The following is a 23,424-nucleotide window of genomic DNA, read 5'->3' on the forward strand; positions in this document are numbered from 1 at the left end:
TGGATACCTGACCCTGCCCCCAGAAGAATTTGTTTCAAAGGACAACATTGAATCTGCAGCTTTGGGAGAGGGTCATATCTGATCAGAGTACACGGGAGGAGATGAAGGGGGAGTAGGAGAGAGTGGAGCACATCCTGGCCCACCAGGCCTTGAGGACGATGACCCAATTAGAGCAGCCAGTCCACAGAGAGGACCACATGGCCAGCCCCACTATGAGATATGACATCCCTCACTGACCCATGTCCCTGCAGGGGACAGCACTGGAGACACAGTGTGGGAATTGCACCTGACCTGACCCCACCACACCAAGGCAAAGCACTTGGGGAGTGCAGCAGAAGAGCAAGGGAATGGAGCGGCAAGGTCCCCAGGGAATGATGAACGTGGGCTTTGGGGCCAGGGCGTGGTACCCCAACATAATGGACTGGAAAACACTCCTAAAGGCCAACAAATGATCCTTGAACTAACCACAAGCTTTTCTTTCTTGATGTGTTTTGTTCTTTGTCAGTGTTTTGTTGTATATTGTTGCTTGGTTTTGCTCTATCTTGTTTTTGTGCATGTTATTACCTCTGCAGGTCTGTTTAAATAAGATAGGCTGGTTGAACACTCTGGAGGAAAAATAATGGGACTGACAGTTCCAGGGGGACATGGGATAGGGGGAGGTGGGGGTAAGGAAGGGGTGTTAACAAACCCAGGGCCAAGGGAACAACAAGGGATCCAAATTGGTGGTGAGGTGGGTGTGGCAGGCCTGGTAGGGGATGATCAAGGGTAAGGCAACGAAAAGGTATAGCTGAAGCCCAGGTGGGGACGGAGCATGATAGTGGGACAGGAGGAAAGTCAAGGGAAATAGAGGAAAGAGCTAGGAGGCAAAGAGCATTTATAGAGGTCTAGACAAAGACATGTCCATATGCAAATATATATATGAGGATGGGAAAATAGATCTATGTGCCTATAACTTATCAAGGGTTCATGAGGGAGGAAGGGTGGGGGAGGGAGGGGGAAAATGAGTTGATACCAAGGGCTCAAGTAGAAAGAAAATACTTTGAAAATGATGATGGCAATATATATACAAATGTGCTTGCCACAATTGATGAATGTGTGGATTGTGAGAAGAAATGAAAGAGCCTCCAATAAAAGTTTTAATAATAATTTAAAGAGTTGGTTCTTCAAAAAGATTAACAGAATTAACAAACCGTTGGCAAACCTAACAAAATATAGGAAATAGCAGATGTTAATATCCAGGTTGAGTGATGAAACAGGCAATTGCAACTGATCCCAATTAAATTAAAAGATTAATTACACAGTAATGTGAAGGACTATACTCCAAGGAATACAACTTGAAGACATGGAAAATATCTTGGAAGACAAACTCTCCTTAGTCTATGTCATATAGACATCAAGAACTTGAACAGACCCATAACAAAAGAAGAAATAGAGAAGGTTATCAAGGAACTGCCAACTAAGAGAAGCCCGGGCCCAGATGGCTTCACAGGAGAATTCTACCAAGCATTCGGGGAAGAGCTGACTCCCAATTCTGCACAAGCTCTTCCAGAACATAGAAAATGATGGTAAACTCCCAAACACATTCTATGAAGCTAGTGTAACACTGATACTAAAATGGGTCAAGGATCCAACAAGAATAGAAAATTACAGCCTGATACCTCTAATGACTATAGATGCAAATATCTTTAACAAAATCTTGGCCAATAGAATACAAAAGTACATACAAAGAATAACTCATCATGACCAAGTGGATTTCATACCAGGGATGCAGAGATGGTTCAACATTTGAAAATCTGTCAACATTATCGACTGCATTGAAAAGAAAAAGGACAAGAACCACATGATAATATCAATAGATTCAGAAAAAGCATTTAACGACATTCAATACCCATTCCCAATTAAAACAGTCAACAAGATAGGACTGTAAGGAAATTACCTCAATATAATTAAAGCTATATATGAAAATCCAACAGCCAGTGTTACAATCAATAGAGACACATGAAAATATTCCCACTGAAAAAGGGAATCAGACAAGGATACCCTTGTCCTCACACTTATTCAATATCATCCTGGAGGTCTTAGCTAATAATATATGGCAACAGAAGGATATCAAAGGTATTTGTCTGGGGAAAGAAGAAATGAAATTGTTATTTGTAGAGGGTATGATTTTATATAGTGAGAACCCCCAAAGGCTCCGCAATAGCAGTGCTGTGTGCAATAGAGGAATATGGTCGTGTGGCAGGTTACAAGATCAACAAGCAGAAGTGGATTGCTATACACAACTGATGGAATTAGAGAAAAAGAGACCAAGATCCAAAATAGCCAAGCATAAATTGAAATATATAGGGATATACCTAAACAGAAAACCTAAAAGAGCTGTACGAGGAAAACTACAAAACATTATTACAAGAAACCAAAAGGGATCTTCACAAATGGAAAAAACATCCATGCTCATGAATTGGTAGACTCAATATTGTAAAGATGTCAATCCTATCTAAGGCACTATATAGGTTCAATGCAATCCCGATACAAATACCAGCATCATTCTTCAAAGAAACTGAAAAACTGACCATCAACTTCACATGGAAAGGTAAGAACCCAGAATTGGCAAAGAACTCCTCAAGAATAAACACAGTGATGCATATGTCATTAAAAAAAAGAGAGATGCAAATAGCACCTGTGTGGAAAGACATCGCCCCCAACCCCCATATGCCTTTAGGGCCTACAGAGGGTTGGGAGAAACTAAAAGATGGCAATGGTGGAATAGGGCACAAATCCACCCAAGGGAAGGATATTGTTTATGTCTCCGCAGGAAAGGGAGAGAAAGAATAGATCTCACTTCAGTGCGCCATGCCTTGAGAGCAATGTTCCTGCTTGGAGCAGCTTGATCATGGAAAGGACTGGAGGGCTGGCCTCAGCTCAAGACATGACATCCCTTCCCTAGATGACAGTGCTACAGAGGGCAGTGCTGAAGATACAGTGTGGCTGGCTTGACCTGTCCATTTTGGGGCAAACTAAGAGGGGAGTGCAACAGATCAGCAAAGGGAGCAAAGCCACAAAGTGCCTGAGGAAGCTCATTTGTAGACTTCTGACTCGGCACCTCATCTGAACTGGTTGAAGGATATTCACAGGGGGCCACACGGAAAGTCAAAAGGTGTAACAGGGTGGGGAGTGGAGCACTAAACCATTCCATCCTTGACTGCAAGAAGAGCAATGGGGTCTTGTAGAAGGCATACCCCTTGGAGATGAATGTTGAAGATTAAAAGATGGAAGGGATAATAGGTAAGGAGGTCTTGGGAATGGGGTCCCTGAAAGAAAAGGGGATTGGACCAATGAATTATAACCAGGATTGCTCGCTATTAACAGAGGGATACTCATCAATTCTGGGCCAGGGCAACAGGTAGACTTGGAACTACTTACATGGTCTCTCTTTTTTCTCTTTGGTGTCTGTCTATATAAGATAGACAGGGTAAGCAATCCCAAGGAGATAGGGAAGGTAGGTAAGGGGGATTGAAAGGGGAGGGGGCAAAGGGAATCGGAAGAGTAGGAGGCACGGGGAGGGGAGTGAGGAGCCAATCAAGACAGGGGCAAGGGAATAACAAGGGATATAAAATTGACAGAGGGAAGGGTATTGCATTCCAGATCGTGTTTGATCAATTGAAATGTACTTGAGAGGAATGACTGACAGGTGAGCAATAGGTAAACATAATAGTGGGGCAAGAGGAAAGAAAAAAGGAAAAGAGGAAAGAAGTAGAAAGTAATAATCATACACATACATGAGGAAACAAATCACTTTGAATACAATTATTCTTTTTTTTTAAGGTTGTACCACTTAAAATTTTTTTTGATATGTCCTGAATTCCAAAGAGCCCTGGTGTGTAGTGGTTATGTGTAGGGTTGTGATTAGTATGGTTGGCAGTCTGAAACCACCAGAAGCAACATGGGAGAAATACTGGGCTTTCTACTCCCATAAACAGTTATAGTCTCAGAAACCCCAATTCTTGCTCCACCCTCCCACCTGTTGTATATAGCAAAGGCTATAGAGTCTCCAAGAGTCCAAATCTAGGCAGTGGAAATGATTTGGTTTGGGGGTTGGCTATATATTCAGTTGCATTGGGTAAATCTGCACAAGACCTCTTTAGAGTATTGAAACCAAAGATGTTACTTTGAGGACTAATGTGCCGTGACTCAAACCATGGTATTTTTCCATTGCCTCATATGCATGTGAAATTTGGACACTGGATAAGAAGACCAAAGAAGAATCGATACAGTTGAATGGTGGTGCTGGAGAAGAATATTGAAAGCGCCACGGACTGCAAAAGGACCAACCAATCTGTTTTCGAAGAAGTATGGCCAGAGTGCTCCTTAGAGGCAAAGATGGTGAGACATTTTCTTATATACCTTGGACATGTCTGGAAATGCCAAATTCCTCGTGTTGGAGATGGACCACATGCTTGGCAAAGCTGAGGGGCAGCAAAAGAAAGAAGATGCTCCAGGAGATGGACTGACACACGGATCAGGAACAGGAGCAGTTGTGAGGATGGTGCAAGACCTGGACCTGGCAGGGTTTCCTCTGTTGTGTCTAAGGCCAGCATGGTTGCAGTGGACTGGACGGCACCTAACAACGACAACACAATCAGGAGTCCTGGGGTGGTGCAAATAGTGAATACACTGGGCTGTAAAAGGTTGGAGGTTCAAGTCTACTTAGCAAGCTCGAGCGTGTGTGTCATTCCCATCCTCCACCTCCTCCTATGGACATTTTAAAATGGCACGTCTGACATTTACCCTGTGCAACTTTCATGCATGACTCTCCCTACATTTAACAAATATCAGCTGTCTTTTACCGGCTGAATTGTGGACCCCCAAATAATATGGATGCTAACCCTCCAGGATGTGATCCCATTTGTGGGCAGGTTTTTTTTTTTTTTGCAGTATTAATGTGGTCAGCTCATTGTAGAGTGCGTCTTAAGTGTCACCAATTCGGAGGCATTAAGGGCAGAGTAGACACGAAGAGGAGAAGCAGGCATACACCAAGGAGGACAGAAGCACATGAGGACTGCTGAGGAAGGCAAGGTGTTCAGAAACTGAGCCCAGGATGTTCCCCAGAGCCCACAGGGAGCCTTCAAACTCTGTCTTTCTTAACAGTGGTAAAGACATTTCTATTTGTTAAAGCCATGCATTTGTGGTGTTTCTGTTACAGCAGCATTAGGAGATGGAGATACTGCCTAAAATACGTTCAGGAAGTCAGCAGGGCATAAGGAAATAATCTCACTATTTCAAGTCACCTTCTATGGAATAAGGAAATAATTTCATTATTTCAAGTCACCTCCTAGGGATTAAGGTGTGGTGTGTACTGCATGAACCAGGGACATTTATGTCATCTTTGTGCTGTCAGATGTCAAGGCTGACAACATCTGATGTGAGATGGAGAGGTCCAGGAGAAGGGAGGGTCAGATAAATTGATAGGAGCTTTGACAGCTTGGCATATTCTTCAAACCAATTTACAAGGCTGTTTTAATTACTTTGGCATCTCTGCTTGGGACCCTCTCCAAGTTCCTCACATTAAAAAGTCTTCTCACCAGCACAATAAAAAATTATCAATGATTAAAATGTCATAAGCCTCCCAGCACTCTGCGGCACTCATAATATGGATGGACTTAATGGTTTTTATAACTGAGATGACAAGCTGATTCTCTGGTTGTCACAGTTCACATCTCTTAAAAACACTGGATACGTCTTTCAGGTCAATGTAGCAAGTTCATATTACGACTACTGAATGAATTAAATTAGATTAAAGACTTATGGAGAACTAAAAGAGGCGTTGTGTCAGAATTTGGTACACTATTAGTTGGCACTGGGAAGCATATATAAAAAAGAGTAGACATCCATGCATGTAGAAGTTTGCAACCACATCTAGAGTTAAACAAGATTATCGAGATCCAAGGAGTGTAAGTGAATATAAATACATGCACACAGACATTCAAGTTCACACACATTTACAGATCTTCCTGTAATACAACATAGCTGTATTAGAACTGCCGCTTGAAGGGAGTCTGAGGACAGATACAAATGGGATATGTAGTGCCCTTGAAGAAGTAGAGATAAAATATAGCAGAAATGGAGAGATTTCCAGAATTGGGGGGCACAGCTAAGTGAAAACACGGCTAGGCTAACTCATGGGCGATGGAGACAGCAGGAGGAAGCCAGCCTGCTGCTCTTTGTTTTAGCTTCGGGGAACTCTTTCCACTTGGGCATGAAACTGCGCTCCTAAACGACTCGTTTTACTTAGTTATTGTTGTTAGCTTTCCCTCCCCTTTAAAAATGTTTTTCTGTACATGAAGTCCAGGATAGGCAAATCTATAGCGACAGTAACTGGATTAATGGGTCCTTGGGAGTATAAAAGGGGAGGTTGAGGGGAAACGGGGAGTGAATAATGGTGAGTACAAGAATGCAGAAAATGTTCTAAAATTGACTGTGGTGATGATTGTACAACTCTGATTGATATGACTAGACTAATGTATAGTTTGTGAATTATCCGCCAATAAAACTGTTAAAAAGGGGGAAAATACCACGGGGGTCAGGGGTGACACACTTGTATTAACTGAAAGATTGGTATTCAGATCTCTCTAGAGGTATTCAGAAGACCTGGAAATCTACTTCAAAAAATTGAGCCATGGAAACCCTGATGGACCCCGGCTCTACTCTGGTAAACACAGGCCCACCATGAGTTGGAATAGACTCCATGACAACTGTTTCAAGACTCAGACAGATAAGATCTGGGCAGGGGATGAGCGATAGAGATAAGGGGATGAGGAAGGACCTGGAGCATCAGCCATGTGTGACTGTATTGTAAATCTAAACCAAGTGTCTTCAGATAATGCCTCCTTTATTACTTACAACTCCCTGGGCCAGGAGGCTCAGTAGCGGTGGCCCCACCTGCAGCTGACCGAGCTGTGTCAATCTGGGGGTGTAGGGAGGTTGTCAGGTGTAAAATGGTCTTGTTCACGTATTGTGGGTTCTGGTCCTGCCCATGGACCCAGAGGTTTCAGTTCTCCACTTGGCCTCCCTCCTCACAGTCTCTTCCCATAAGGACATCCTAGACTCCTTGGCGGCTCAGTGTAGCAAGAAAACAAAAGTGAACGGTCAGGGCCTAAACCTGAACTGGAACAGAATTTTGCTGCTTTCCATTGGCCAAGGCAAGTCTCGAGGCCCACCCAGATTTAAGGAGAACAGCAGACTCTACTTCTTTTGAGAAGAAATGGCATGGGGTGTGAGAAAGTGCAGATACCGATCTTTGCAGGCAATCTCCCATAGTGGGCTGCTCAAATTAGTACTACAATGTGTAACGAATGCCTGGTGTCTTTGCCATTTGTTAGGGATCTCTTATGGATTGAATCATGTTCCCCCCCCCCCAAATACATGTGAGTATTCTCATTCTGATTTTAAATCATGCAGTAATGACCTTGCACTGTTTGTACAACTGCCTCTTGTCCATGTACAGGTTCTGAATGAGCACAATGTAGTGTTCTGGGATTCCCATTTATCTCAAGGCTATCCATAATTTGTCATGGTCCACAAAGTTGAATGCCTTAGCATAATCAATAAAACACAAGAAAACTTCTTTCTGATATTCTCTGTTTTCAGCCAAGATCCATCTGATATCAGCAATAATATCTGGTATTCTTTATTCTCTTCTGAATCTGGGCTGAGTCTCTGACCATTACCTGTCAATGTACTCCTGCAATCCTTGTTGGAGGATCTTCAGCAAAATTTGACTGCACAAATGTTAATGATATTGCTCTATAATTTGAGCATTCTTTTAGGTCTAACTTCTACATGGAAATGGCAAAGGTTTGTTAATTTATCAAGAAGTCCATCAGAATTACAAGGTTAAGTATAAAAGTGGGTCAAGTATATGTTGCCCCAGGAATTCACTGACTCCTGATGTGACCTCAGAATCTAACAGTAGCAACTGTCTTTATGGGAGCAGATAATCAAGTCTTTCTTTTGAAGAGTTGGTGAGTGTGTTCAAACCATCAACCTTTTACTTAGCAGCTGAGAGTTTAATGGTTCTACCAACCAGGGCTCCTCTTGTGAGAAAATAATGAGACGTTATTAATAATTGTGTCAGGATAACAGAGGTAAGCCAGGTATCTCCCAGGCAACTTTGTCACAGAAACTGCTCATTGAGGTAAAGACGTAGCAGTAGCAAACACTTTCAATGAGAATTTTGTAGACTTTATTATATTAAATATGCTATACATGAAGTTCCTCACAAAATAGGCGAGGTAGCTCACAAAAGGAAATTATAATTCAGAATAATTGGTAGATAACGAGGCCACTTCAAAAGTTCATGAAAACATAAAATGAAAAGATAATGGATTTTTTTACATGACTGTTTTGAAGTGCTCTATATTTTCTGTCGGCTACACCCTGCCTCTCTGCTATTCTGACATGTTTTGTGGCAAATTTTCCCAATGAGATTTTTATTTTTTTAAAACTTACAAGGGAATGATTCAAATCTACTTGAAAGGACCTTGCCTCCAACTGCTTCTCTAGCTCCCCTTTCAAATTCAGTACTACTAAACCTGCAATTCCAGGAAAGAATAATTGTGAGCAAGACTGGAGGTATTATTAATGTTATCAGTCTAGTCCAGTGACAATAGCATTTTTATACATTTTTATGGTAATGAAGTAACAATGCTACACAATTTGAACCCATTCAGAACCACTTAAAATTTGGTTGCTTAAAAAAAAAAGTCAAGAATAAGGGGTCATGGGGTTGTATGGTGGTGGAGGGAGGGGATAACGGGGAGCTGATATTAAGGAATTCAGGAAGAAAGAAAATGCTTTGAAACAGATTGTGGTGGCAATTGTACAATACTGCTCGATGTGATTGAACTATGGAATGGTAGGCTATCTGTAAGAGCTCCCAATAAAATGGTTTTGGAAAAAAAAATTAGGGCCCTTATATTAATTGAGAATGGTTTTTCTCTGAGAAGTCTGTTGGGAGTGATAGGATCCTGTAAGTCTGTACCAGAGATGCAGATATGGCAAAGAAATAGAAGATGTTGAAATTGAATATAAACATCAAAGGATTGATATTTCATGTTTATGATAATTGATCATAATGTTTATGATATTAAATGTTAGTCTGTATCTCTCTTGACTATCATATGAGTATACCATATATACTCGTGTATAAGGTGAGTTTTATATACTCGTGTATAAGGTGAGTTTTTCAGCTTATAAATGCATCATATAAATACAAGTACCTCCGCCATATGTCACATCTTTTCCTTGAAGTTTTCTACTTTGTTAAGTTAACAATGCTGTGTTGGATGTTATTGTAAGCATAAAGACATGCACAGGTTTTACATGTATAAACTCATTTAGTTTATTGCAGCACAGTGCAAGGTACACAAGGAAGATCGCCTGACAGTCATTGAGAACTGGCGAGACAGCAGAATTAAACAATTCCAATTCTAGGTCAATTGATAGCGTTCCAATATTTAGACTTCAGGTTTTTACCTCTTACGGGTAATCTCCAGAGAAAGGCTTGACCCCAGCTGGAACTTAGCAGAGGACTCTCATGGCCCATGTCGAAGGTTGGCAGGGTTATATGGCATTTCCCTTCAGTATCTCAATCTCCAGAGAGATTTATACTCTAGAAGGAGGCTCTGTGTCTTCCTTCTCTTAATGAAAAAGCAGAAATTTAGGGTTTATAGATGAAATTCTCCCCTTGGCTTCGCACCATAAGGGTCACCGTGACATCAGAGATTAGTATATTATGTTTCCTCATGAGACATTTTTTCTTAATATATTTATTAAAATAAGAAAGACTGTTGGTCCTGTGTTCAAATATCATTGTGCTTATGTGTTCACTTCCTGTGGTAGTCTGGGTTGATGAGAGAAACAAATCCAGTGACCCTCATATAAAAGAGAGCTTTAGATCATGAAGTAATTATATATCAAGAAAGTGTACCTGTCCAGTCCAATTCAAGTGCATAAGTCTGATATCAGTCCATATTCCCTCTTCCGACTCAGGCCGCCAAAGGCAATGATGCAGAGTGCAGGGAGCTCACAGGCCAGGGTGTGCAGCCACATGGGTCTGAGTCAGTGGGAACGGGGCAGGGCTCTGGCAGCTCTCCAGGTCAGCAAGCAGGAAGAGCTAGGCCAGTGATTCTCAACCTTCTTCATGCCGCGACCCTCTCCTACAGTTCCTCATGCTGTGGTGACCCCCAACAATAAAATTATTTTCATGGCTACTTCATCACTGTCATTTTGCTACTGTGATTAATTGGGCGACCCCTGGGAAGAGTCATTCGACCCCCCAAAGGGTCGCAACCCACAGGTTGAGAACCGCTGGTCTGGGCAGAAAGAGAAGGGGAGGTTCCCTTCTGGGCCTCCCAATGAGAAGGCCAGGCCCACAAGGGGGCACCATTAGGCTGTGACCTGACTGACAGGTTGAATCCCACCCCTACATTTTTATAGTTGATGTGAAATTATGGAACTACCACACTTCCACAAAATATAACTGTTGTAAGGAATGCTTCGCAAACACAAAGCCTATGCTGTTCTTTGTAATCCAGCGGGCTGTGGAAAAACCAATGTGCTTGCAGAAGCTGCCTCATGAAATATGCCAATGATAGTTGTATGAACCCCCAATAAAATGATTTAAAAAAAAAGAAATATGCCAATGACATATTTTTCAGTGTGTGAACTGTGTATCAGCAGGGATGGGATGTATCATTTTTTACTTGGATTTTGGAGATAATTGGATTTGATAATTTATACTAAGATTTTTTCACCCTTTATAATCACATATCATTTTTATGAAAAATAGAAAATAAAAACTGATTATTAGTGATGGGCATCTTCTCTAACTCCTTTTAAATCGTGGTGCCTTTAAATATTTTGTTCATATTATCTAAAGCACAATGATGTAACAGCGATAAAATGGCTCATGTCTCCAATCCCCTTAAATAGTTTGGCCTATAAACATATGTATTTAATTATTAAATCCACAGTAAATTCTTTTTTTCCTTTTATGTTTTTTAATCATTTTATTGGAGGCTCATACAACTCTTATCACAATCCATATATATATCAATTGTGTAAAGCACATTCATTGCCCTCATCATTCTCAAAACATTTGCTCTCCATTCAAGCCCTTGGCATCAGCTCATTTCCCCCTCTCCCTGCCTATTCTCCCCTCCCTCATAAAACCTTGATAATTTATAAATTATTATTTTGTCATATCTTACACTGTTCAACATCTCCCTTCACCCACTTTTCTGCTGTCCATACCCCCAGGGAGGAGGTTATATGTAGATCCCTGTAATTGGTTCCCCCTTTCCATCCCACCCTCCCGCCATAGCCACAGTAAATTCTAATGGATATTTGGTCTAGTTTTCTCATGGAGGTTTGGAATTACGTTATCAGAGTTGCTTTAGGTAACTCCCTTAGAAAATGATTGTATTAATTAGTATACAGTCAAAACTCTTAAAGAAGCCCCAAAATATAATGGCTTAAAGAAGGATCCAGTTTATTTTCATCTCACACAAAGTCTTGACGTAAAATGGCATCCAGGTAGAATCACCTGCCCGGTGCTCCTGTTGCTGTATCAGAAAATTAAGATGTAAGGAGGCCAATATTGGGAGGCTGGGTGCTAAAAATAGATTTAGTGTACTAAGTTCTAGTTCAGACCTCCCCCTGCGATTTTTATATAGGGAATGTTTTGAGAACTCCCGAAACACTCGAAATTTACTGGCTCTTCCGGTGGCTCCACTAATCCCTCACCAGGTCTGCCACCCCTTCCTATGCCCAAGATCTGAGACCTGCAGTGTGCAGTAATTTCCCCAGGCTGCTGTCTAAAGGTGGTCTGATCCTAGGCTCGTGGAGAGCCTCTGAGAACTATCCACAGACCTCACACCGGAGTTCCCCTCTGCTATCCACCCTGCTCCTGCATTCTCAGGCTTTGCATCCTCCCTCCCCAGTCAGGAATGGAGTGACTACATTGGACACCCCCTTTTCCTCTCTCCCCAGCTCCACACGCACCAACATGGGGAATGATAGATAATTAGACACCAATTTGCAGCAATTGAATAGCGCCTGGGATATTTACCTGTGACAGCCAGCAGAGCTGTGCAGGAGAGAGCTGGGAGTGACACAGGAGTGCAGCCAGGGGAGAATTCAGATTCAGTTGGCCCCAAACCCGCTTGGCTAATCTTGTCCTCCTTCCCTGGGGGATAGTGAGACACAGCCAGGATACCAGGGCACCCCATAAACCCATTATAACAAGAAAAAAATTAAATGCTTACAATTCCAGCCTGTGTTATTTGTGTAACTTTGAATGTAAGCCGCCAGAGACCTGATCCTGGTCCATTAGCATAATATTAACATAACAAGACAAGAAGAACTCTAATCCCCAGAGCACAGCCCCCAATAAAATGATTTTTTAAAAAAGTCTTGAGGTGAGCCAATCAGGCTTGATGGCAGCTCAGCTGCACACAATCTTTTTTTTATAAAAACATTTTATTAGGGGCTCATACAACTCTTATCACAATCCATACATATACATACATCAATTGTATAAAGCACATCTGTACATTCTTTGCCCTAATCCTTTTCTTTTTTTACATTTTATTAGGGGTTCATACAACTCTTGTCACAATGCATACATATACATACATCAATTGTATAAAGCACATCCGCACATTCCCTGCCCCAATCATTCTCAAAGCATTTGCTCTCTACTTAAGCCCTTTGCATCAGGTCCTCTTTTTTTCCCCCTCCCTCCCCGCTCCCCCCTCCCTCATGTGCCCTTGGTAATTTACAGATTGTTATTTTGTCATATCTTGCCCTATCCGGAGTCTCCCTTCCCCTCCTTCTCTGCCGTCCATCTCCCAGGGAGGAGGTCACATGTGGATCCTTGTAATCAGTTCCCCCTTTCCAACCCACTCACCCTCCACTCTCCCAGCATCGCCCCTCACACCCTTGGTCCTGAAGGTATCATCCACCCTGGATTCCCTGTGCCTCTGTTAGGTTTCTCTCTCCGGCCTAAATCTCAGCCTCGGTCCTTGGCTCCGCGCGAGAAAGATTTCACGCCGAAGCCGGGCAAGTGATCCAAGTGAACTTAATGAGAGTTCAAAGAAGCATCAGGTTTTACGCGGCACCCATAGGATTCCTTTGACCATGCGGCCTGGCAGAGACTGCCCCAGGTCACGCAAGGATCTCTCCCCTCCCACGAAGCCGACCAGACCACCCAAGCAAGCCAAGACCAAGAGAGCCTCTCCCTTCCGGTCCCTGCCTTTTCAAGGGCTCCCGGGGGAGGTGTGGTGAACGACCCCAGGTCGATCCCATTGGCTGAATTGCAGTAACCTGGCCCAGGTGGACTGCTCCAGGTGTAACGCCCATCTCCACCCACTGGCGGGGAAAATCCAGCTTTGTCCTTTGCTGGTTCTCCTGGGCATGCGTAAATGAACTTCCCAATTACCTAGGCTAAGCTACATAACACCTCCAGCCCCCATAAGCACCAGTGTACAACCTCTGCCCTATCCAGTCCTGCAAGGTAGAATTCGGATCATGGTAGTTGGGGGGAGGAAGCATCCAGGATCTGGGGGAAAGCTGTGTTCTTCATCGGAACTACCTCGCACCCTGACTGACCCATCTCCTCTCCTAAACCCCTCTATGAGGAGATCTCCAGTGGCCGACACTTGAGCCTTGGGTCTCCACTCTGCTCTTCCCCCTTCATTCAATATGGTATATATATATGTGTGTGTGTATATATACATACACATATACACACACATACACATATATACATATACACACATATATATCTTTTTTTTTTTTGCATGATGCCTTATACCTGGTCCCTTTGGCACCTCGTGATCGCACTGGCTGGTGTGCTTCTTCCATGTGGGCTTTTTTGCTTCTGAGCTAGATGGCCACTTGCTTACCTTCAAGCCTTTAAGACCCCAAATGCTATATCTTTTGGTAGCCGGGCATCATCAGCTTTCTTCGCCACATTTGCTTATGCACCCATTTGTCTTCAGCCATCCTATCATGGAGGTGGCTGCACACAATCTTCCAGAATTCTGACTTTTTGTTCATTTGCTCCACAGTTTTGGACCTTGTCTTTATCTGCACTGCCAACCTGAATCTTAGGCACACCAGTAGGGGAAAAGTGGACGTGCAGGGCAAACAATGTTCTCTTAACTAAGTACATGGCTTCCTACCAGATTCCAATGGTGATAAGTCAGATGGAAATCCTGTAGAAATTCAATAGAAGTTTAAGAGAACAGAATTTTGCTAGACTATTAGCAGTCTCTCCTACTAATGGAGGGGAGCCTTGCTGAGGGCAGTGATGAAGCGCTTGACTGCTAACTGTAAAGTTGGTGGTTTGAGTCCACCTAGAAGCTCTGCAGGAGAAATGCTTTGGGAGGCGATCCCCCAAAGGATTACAACCTAGGGGGTATCAGTTTTCCTCTGTTCTCGAGGATTGTGATTTCAGTGAGGGGCGGGCACTGTCAGGAGTCTCTGGTGGCATATTGGTTTACCACTGGGCAGCTAATGAGAAGGTCAGCAGTTCGAATCCACTAGGATTTATATCCTCAGAAACTCACAGGGGGGCAGTTCTGCTCTGTCCTAAAGGGTCACTTTGAATTGGAATGGACTCAATGGCAGTGAGTGTGATTGCTGTTGTTTTGGATTGAATTGCAATGAATCAGAACCGGCTCCCTGCTGATGGATTTGACTGCTAATGGAAGGAGCCCTTTGTGGCAGGGTAACTATGTGGGAAAGTTGGCATTTTGAAAACATCAGTCACTCCATGGGAGAAAGATGTGACAATCAGCTCATGGAAAGATTAAAATCTTGGAAACTATATAGGGCTCTTCAGCTTCGCCTGTAGGGTCACATGAGTTGGAATGGACTTGATGAGAGACACAACAATAACACATTTACTAATGCTAATGGAGATGATAAGACAGATGATGAGTCTTTGGGGTGAGTTCTTGAGATGCAGTCAATTACTTAACATGGCCCTTCTAGCCAAAATTCCTTTGATTACATCCCCTTTTGCAATGTATAGTTAATTATAACTTCTGTGCCCATGCCTTCAAGGAACCCTTGTGGCATAGCGGGCAATGTGTTGAGTTACTGACCACAAAGTCAGAAGTTCAAAACTACCAGCAGTGGTTCGGAAGGAACTTTCCACTCCTATAAATTGTTACTCTCTCAGAAACCCATAGGGGCAGCTCTATCCTGTCCTCTGAGTTGTCATCAGTTTGATGACAGAGCCCCCTCGCCCGTCACGCACCGCACATTCATGGGGAGCCTGGTGCTAAACCATTCGTAGACGACTTGCTTCTGGGTTGGGGTTTCGTATGCAGCAGAGGAGGTCTCTCGCTGCCATCTATTGAAAGTCAGCCCTCGACACAAGGGTTTGTAAGAGAAATAAAAAAAGGAACAAATTCGATGACAGTGAGTTTGATTTGGAATTTGGATGCCTGTGGCTATAATCTTATTACAGAGTGAGTGTTCTATTAGGATGAAGGTGGAATGGACCTTTGTCTCCAGTGTACTTGAAGGTGCAACTTCAATCACCACTCTCTGTTTTTCCTGGGTGTATGGTCAACTGAAAGCAAAAACCACACCTTCATCAAAGCCTTCTTTTTTATGACCTCTGTTTTCCTGCCTGCATTGGCAGAAGCAGAAAGGCTGGCATTTTGCTTGACTCTGCCTCATCTACGGACTGGTGTTGATGTCCACCACTTAACCTGGTTCACCAGCTTTCCAGCTGCATTTTGAATTTAGGATGTTGTTGCACTCACAAACATGTGAGCCATTTCCTTAAAGTTGTGTGAGTTCTGTGAGACACTGTAGCACATTGCGGTACCCAGGGGCATGTGGGAACAGACTAAGGGGAAGAGTGAGAGAAATAGGGAGCAGTATAACATCTTGGAAATGTTGGGCACGTGGACATCTTTAATTTCTAGCTTTTGGAGATTATTCTAGTATTAATTCTTCAAAAACAAATTATTGCCACAGTTCTTGAAAATCTTAAGTATCAGTTCATCATAATAAATGACAATATAGCCAAGCTTCTCTGATGAGACTGCACTTTAATTTCCTAAGAAGAATTTGTTTAGTTAGTTCTGACAAAAATCCACCTCACTTGCAATTTGGAGTATCTATACAGCTGAATTTCCATCTCTTTTTAGAGATCCAGTATGTCCCTGTTGCCCAGAAGTCTTGTCATTTGGCTATGAATTCCAAAGCACAAACACAACATGTAGATTTCTTGAGCCATTCAGCCTGGATGGAAAGTTTATTTAATAAAAATGTATCAAGTGTTGTTCATTGAAAATCAACCTTTGACAGCAGCTACTCTCAAATATTTTCATCTGGTCATTCTTATTTTATTCAAGTGTTATTGTAAGTGTTCATAAATGTGAGTCTATAGAATCGAGTACTTTTGGGACCCCTGGTGCTTCTAAAGTGATAGTTATATTATATTACTGACTGTTATATTTGTCATAACTGAAAACACTAGCTTGAAGATGGAAAAGTAGGAAATATTGACTATTTAGTTAGCCTGGCAACTCAGTCTAAAGAGAAATTTTACTATCTCAATTCTTCCTCATTCCTTTACACTGCCTTTCCTCCCAATCTAATTCAGGGCTCTCCCCGCACCCCTCCCCAGAGTTCCCCCCAAATCCAAGCTAGGCGTGTGGAATGCTATGTATAAATTTCTATGTATTGTATTGTTTAGAGTAGGTTTAGTATTAAGGAAACAGATAGACAGTGGGCCCCTACTCAAGTACTCCCTCAATACAAGAACACTTTGTTCTAACAATTTGGCAGTCTGAGATGCTCACCTTCCTGGCACAATCACTGAAGACAATGGGTGCACAAGCAAATGTGGTGAAGAAAGCTGATGATTTCCGGCTACCAAAAGATATAGCATCAGGGGTCTTAAAGATTTGAAGATAAATAGGTGTCCATTTAGCTGAGAAACAACAAAGACCACATGGAAGAAGCAAACCAACACGATCATTGATCACAAAGCAGGTACATAGATAAATGCAGTGAAGAAAGCTGATGGTGCCCAGCTGTCAAAAGATATAGAATCTGAGGTCCTATAGGTTGGAAGATAAACTAGGAGCCATCTAACTGAGAAACAACAAAGCCTACATGGAAGAGAAGCACACCAGCCTGTGAGATCACAGAAGTAGAAAAAATCAGGGATCAGGCATCAAAGAAAAAAAAAATGTGAATGAGGGGAAGTGCAGAGTGGGGAATCAGGGCCCATCTGTGGGAAATTGGTCACCCCCTTGCAGAAGGGCCGCTGGGAGGAGACGAGCCAGTCAGGGTGCAGTGTAGCAACGAAAAAACACACTTTTCCTCTCGCTCTCGAATGTTTCCTACCCCCCACTATCATGATCCCAATTCTACCTTACAAATCTGGCTGGACTGGAGGATGTACACTGGTAGAGATAGGAACTGGAAACACAGGGAATTGAGGACAGATGAACCCCTCAGGACTAGTGATGAGAGTGGCGATACCAGGAGGGTGGAGGGAAGGTGAGTGAGAAAGGGGGAACAGATTACAAGGATCTACATATAACCTCCTCCCTGGGGGGTGGACAGCGGAGAAGTAGGTGATGAGAGACATTGGATGGTATAAGATATGACAAAATAATAATAATTTATAAATTATCAAGGGTTCATGGGGGAGAGGGGAAGAGGGGAGGGAAGGGGAAAATGAGGAGCTGATACCAAGGACTCAAGTAAAAAGCAAATATTTTGAGAATGATGATGACAACGTATGTACAAATGTGCTTGACACAATGGATGGATGTACAGATTGTGATAAGAATTGTATGAGTCCTCAATAAAATGATTTTTTTAAACAAGAGTGAACTATTGTTATATAGAACAACAGGGATGATTCTGAAAAATAGCTTGCTGGTGAAAGAAGCTATTTTATGTATATACTGTATAATCCAATTTCCATTAAATTCTAGAAAAGGAAAATCTTACACATAAGAGTTTGGGAAGCTAACTGCCTAAGAACTTTTGATACTCTTTGCCAGCACCCAAATTCAAATGCATTGATTCTTCTTCTGTTTTCTTCAGTCAACTGCACATGCGTAAGGGGTGACTGACAATACCGTGGCTTGGGTCAGGCACACCTTCCTCCTTGTCTTCAACACTTTAAAGTGATTTTGTGCAGCAGATTACCCAATGAAATGTTTCCATTGATCCTGTGACTGCTGGGTCCATGAACATTAATTGTTGGTCCAAGCAAGATAAAATCTTTGACAACTTCAATCTTTTCCCCATTTATCATCGTGTTAGTCTGGGTAGACTAGAGAAGCAAATCAACGGACACACATATGTATATAAGAAAGATTTTTTAAAAAAAGAGAAAGATTTATATACAAGAGCAATTGAACACTGAGAAAACATCCCAGCCCAGTCTTGACCAAGTCTATAAGTCTGATATTAGCCCATATGTCGGATACCACTCTATAAATTTCTCTTCAGACTCATGAAATACATTCAATGACACCAAATTGAGAAGATCACAGGCTAATGGGTAGAAAGTCTTTGGATCCAGTGGCATTGGAAACATCTCAGCACTGGCAGGGGTCTCTGCATCAGGGTGGGTCCATGTGTCTTGTCAGCTGCTCTGTCTCCCCGGGAGTGTTAGAGAGAGAAGTGTCTCCCCACTCCAAGGAGGAAGTACTGGATTTCCCAGAATTCTCAGGAGGCCATGCCCACACAGAGGTCTCATTGGTTATTTCCAGTTTGACAGGTGAGACTCCACCCCGACACACTTAATTCTCAAGTTAACACCAGATTAGATGACTAGCACAATCATCTATTGTCTATTGCCCCGGATGTAAAAATTTTTGTTTTGTAATTGAGTTGCAATCCATACTGACGGCTCCAAATCTTCCTTATTTTCAGTAGGAAGGTTGTATCACTGGCATAAAGCAGGTTGTTACTAAGTCTTCCTCCAATCCTGGTGCCCCATTTTTCTTCATGTAGTTCAGCTTCTTGTCATATTTGCTCAACATAAAGATTGAATAAATAGGGTGAAAGGATACAGCCCTGATAAACCCCCTATAAAGTCTTGTATACAGCTGCATAGGGAACTTAATCCACATTAGTAGTTGTCTCCTTTAATATGCTAGGAATAACTAGAGGAAAGGAAATGCATAATATTTATCTTTGTCATTCTTTTGTGTAATATAGAGGTTGGCATAAGTCACTCTTGATGAAGCACATGATTAGATTTTTAAAATAAATGGATGTATTTCTTTTCAAGATTAATTAAAGAGTTTCTCTATCAGAAACTCAAAGAAAAATTGGTATTCTCATATTTACTTACTCCTGTCCTTGATGCTATATTGTCTCTCGTCTTATTGTGCCTGTGTTTTCATTGTTAGAAATCCCAATTCTTTTTAAAAAGTAAAGAGCTAAAAACAAAAGCCCCAAATCCCCCTGAAGAACACCAGGAGGCTAGGTTTGAAAGAATACCTTTAGGAGCCTTTGAGACAAGGAGACAAAAGACTGTTCTATGGAACAAAGAACTCAATTGCCATTTTTTTTTTTTGTCTGTGGCTTCTGAAAATTGCCCTTGGAATTTTCCCCAAATCAAGGTGTCTGTATTTCTGAAACAAGCAGGTCACACTTGCAGTTCTTAGGTGCCCTTGAGTCAGCAATTCATAGCTGCTTTAAGTACAACGGAATATGTACGAGAGAATGGAACAGTGCCCAGTCTTGCCCACCCTCACAAGAGTTGTTATGTTTAGGCTCATGGTGACAGCCACCCAGTCGCTCCATCTTTTGGAAGGACTGCCTCTTTTTCATGGACATGACTTTACTAAGCATGATGTCCTTTTCCAGAGATTTCTCTCTCCTGATAACATTTCTAAAGTGTGTTAGACCAAGTCTTACCATCTCAGCTTCTAAGAAGACAGATTTTACAAATGTGTGGGTGTGTGTTTTTAAAACAATCATCTTATTGGGGACTCATAGCTTTTATCACATTCTATACATCAGTTGTATCCAGCATATTTGTATATATGTTGTCATCATCATTTCCAAAACATTTTCTAATGGAGGCCTTTGTATAAGCTCCTCCTTTCCCTCTTCCACCCCCATTTTCCTACCCTCATGAATCCTTGATCAATTATTTATTGTTATTATTTTATAGCTTATATTGTCTGTTGTCTTCCTCCACCCACATTTCTGTTATTCGTCCCCTTCAGGGTATGTGTGTATGTGTCTGTAGTGTGTGTGAGTGTGTGTGTTATATCCAACCTTGTGATGGGTTCCCCTTCTCCCCTTTCTCCTTCCCGACCCTACTCTGGTGTCTCTTCAAATTGTGTAAAGCTTTCACCTTTTACAAAGGTGTTTGTGTCAGTTTTTTGGAGGGGTTCGTTCTTGCTTCACAAAGCCGAACGAATTCACATGACAGAAGCACGTTTGTAAATCCAAGTGACTTTTATGAAGGAAAGTTTCGGGTATTAGTTTCCAAAAGCACGCGCTATTTCTGGCGAGGGTACCAGGTGGGATTCCACCCTCCGCTTGCAGAGCACACAGGAACGAGAGAAGGGTCTTTGGCCTGCTTTCATCCCTTCCCAGCCCCATTGGCTGGGGAGGCGCGGCTGAGGGCATTGGGCGACCTTATTGGCTGAGTGAGGTGCACCTAGGTGATATCATACTGCTGGTGCCCAGGTGTTTTTGCATAGGTGTCTGATGGGTGCCTGATTTTTATGCACCCCTGGATGGTGGCCGTGCCTGCCCAATTTTCACTATGCAGGCATTTGGGGTAGAAAACCCTCTTTGATCCCTAATGTAGCCATCTGTCACTTGTTCATCAGTCCATGGTACTTTCAACATTCTCCATCAATGCTGTAATTCAAGTGCATAGATTCTTCTTGGCCTTTCTTATTCTTTGTCCAGTGTTCACCTGTAGATGAAAATACCACAGCTTTCTTCAGGCACATGTCAGTCCTCAAAGCCACATTTTTACTCTTTAAAGAGCAAAATTTAGAGGCCCTTTGCAGCAGATTTGACCAATGCAGGATGTCCTTTCATTTCTTGACACCTGTTTCCACGATCATTGACTGAGAGTCCTAGTAAAATAAAATCCTTGACAACTTCCATTTTTTCTCTTTGCCATGATATTGCCTATTAATTCAGTCATAAGGATTTTTAAAAAAATTAATAAATCATTTTATTGGGGGCTCTTGCTCTTAGAACAAAGTTATAAGAGCTATAAGAATTTTTTGTTCTCTATTTTGCATTGCAGTCCCCACTGAAGGCTGTAGTCTGATCTCCATCAGTGCTTGGGATCAAGCCTCAAAGAGGTAGAAGCTCCCCAATCCTAGAGGTTGATAGACTGATAAAAAAAAACTGCCCTGGAGCCAACCTGAGAGATATCAGTTTATTTGCATTAGAGGATAGTAGTACTATTTTCAGAGGCTGGAAAGGATTTTCTAGGTGGGGGTTGTAAAGGCTCTTATACAGGTTAAATAATTTTGAGTAGATTACTGAAATGATTTGAAAGTCATTGTTAGGTTATCGTTGTGATAAGGGGGAAGGGGAAAACATTCACAATGCCTCAGGCAGTGCTCTGCCCTGGATATTTTGGGAGAGAGAGTTCTCAGGTAGGCTCAGGGACACATGTGGAATGCCTCCCAGCTGGAGTGAGGTCATTTTGGAGTGTTACCTGGTGTCCCAGCAACCAGCAAGTGCTTCTTGTGTTTTTGGCTTTCGATGAATAAGATTGTGTCATAAGCACGTGGCATTTTGCTAATAAGACAAGCACCAATGTCAGGTTCTTCTTCAGAAAGTCTAGGTTCCCAGGTTATTACAGCCAGAAGGTCCCACAGGGGCGAGGATGACTAGACTCTGTCTCATGTCCTTTGAGAGCATCACGCTATCAAGAACGATCATTTTCTGGAAAAGGCTGTCATGCTGGGTAACGTAGAGGCTCAGTGAAAAAGAACTCATTCCACGAGATGGAGTAAAGTACCACGATGCTCCAATAACGGCTCAGCCCTAACCACTGTGAGTCTGGTCTAGCAGCAGGCAGTGTTTCATTCTGCTGCACTTGGCCAGCCTGACCTGAGAGCACCTCCCAACAGCACAGTTAGCTAAATAACTATGGTGAAAGGATATAACTCTGATGCACACGTTCCTGATTTCAAGCAATTCAGCATTCCTTTGTTCTTCTCTAATTAGTGCCTCTTGGTTTATGTACGGAAAGACCAAGGGTTCCAAGTTATTAATTTAATTATGTAATGAGTTCAAGTTTTTGAAAGTCTATGCCTAGAATCTTACTGCACATGTATTCACCCAAGCCAAACGTGTGTCTCTTCCTCATTCCCGATCATTCTGTATTCTCCTCCTTAAGTAATTTTCCCCTTTACATCACCTGTTCTTAAGAAATACAGTTTTGCTTAAAGAATACATAAGATGGTATGCAAACTTGGATTGGACAGGAGAAGAATGGGGAGACTGTGAGGGAAGGGTATTGTGTTAATTTGGGTTGACTAGAGAAACAAATTTAACGACACTCATATGTATGTAAGAGAGAACTTTAGGTTAAAGAGCAATCATACATTAAGAAAACATCCCAAACAAGTCCAGATCAAGTCCATAAGTCCAATATTAGCCCATATGTCCAATACCAGCCTGTAAATTCCTCTTCAAATCATGCGACACATGCAATGATGCGGAATGTAGGATGATCACAGGCCAGTAGGTGAAAAGTCTTGTGGATCCAGTGGTGATATAAACATCTCAGTGCTGACGTGGGTCTCCACGTGGCTACTCCAGCCCCAGGGCTCTAGCGTAGCTCCATGTATCTTGTCATCAGGAATAAGAAGCAGAGAGTGTGTGTGTCCGGCCTCCAGTCAGCTATTTATATCTGTCACGCCTCCAAATGAAGTCATCAAGCTGTGACCCGATTGACAGGCTAGACTCCACCCCTTCCCAAGTTGACAGGGGATTATGTAACTGCCACTGGTATGGTACAAGTAACGAAGAAGCTACTTCAAGTTCTCATCTCTTTCGATAAGGACTGACTGGAGCTTTATAGAAGTCACTCACATGGCTATCGGTAGAACTGTCCTTAGAGATCAGCTTGCTTTCACCTGGGACAACTTGAAAGTCTTCTTATGATCTCAGTCACTTCTTATACCTTACGTCTTAGTTCAAATATTGGCAAATTAGAGCCTGTGCACCAAATCCAGTCATCTGTTTTTACATGACTTACAAGTTGTGTTCTTTTTATATTTTCAAATGATTTGACCAAAAGGTGAACAAACTGTATGTCATGATACATGAAAATTATTGAAATTCAAATGGTAGTGTCATGAATACAGTTTTATT

This window comes from Tenrec ecaudatus, chromosome 4 (genome assembly GCF_050624435.1).
Source record: "Tenrec ecaudatus isolate mTenEca1 chromosome 4, mTenEca1.hap1, whole genome shotgun sequence".
NCBI classification, from domain to species: domain Eukaryota; kingdom Metazoa; phylum Chordata; class Mammalia; order Afrosoricida; family Tenrecidae; genus Tenrec; species Tenrec ecaudatus.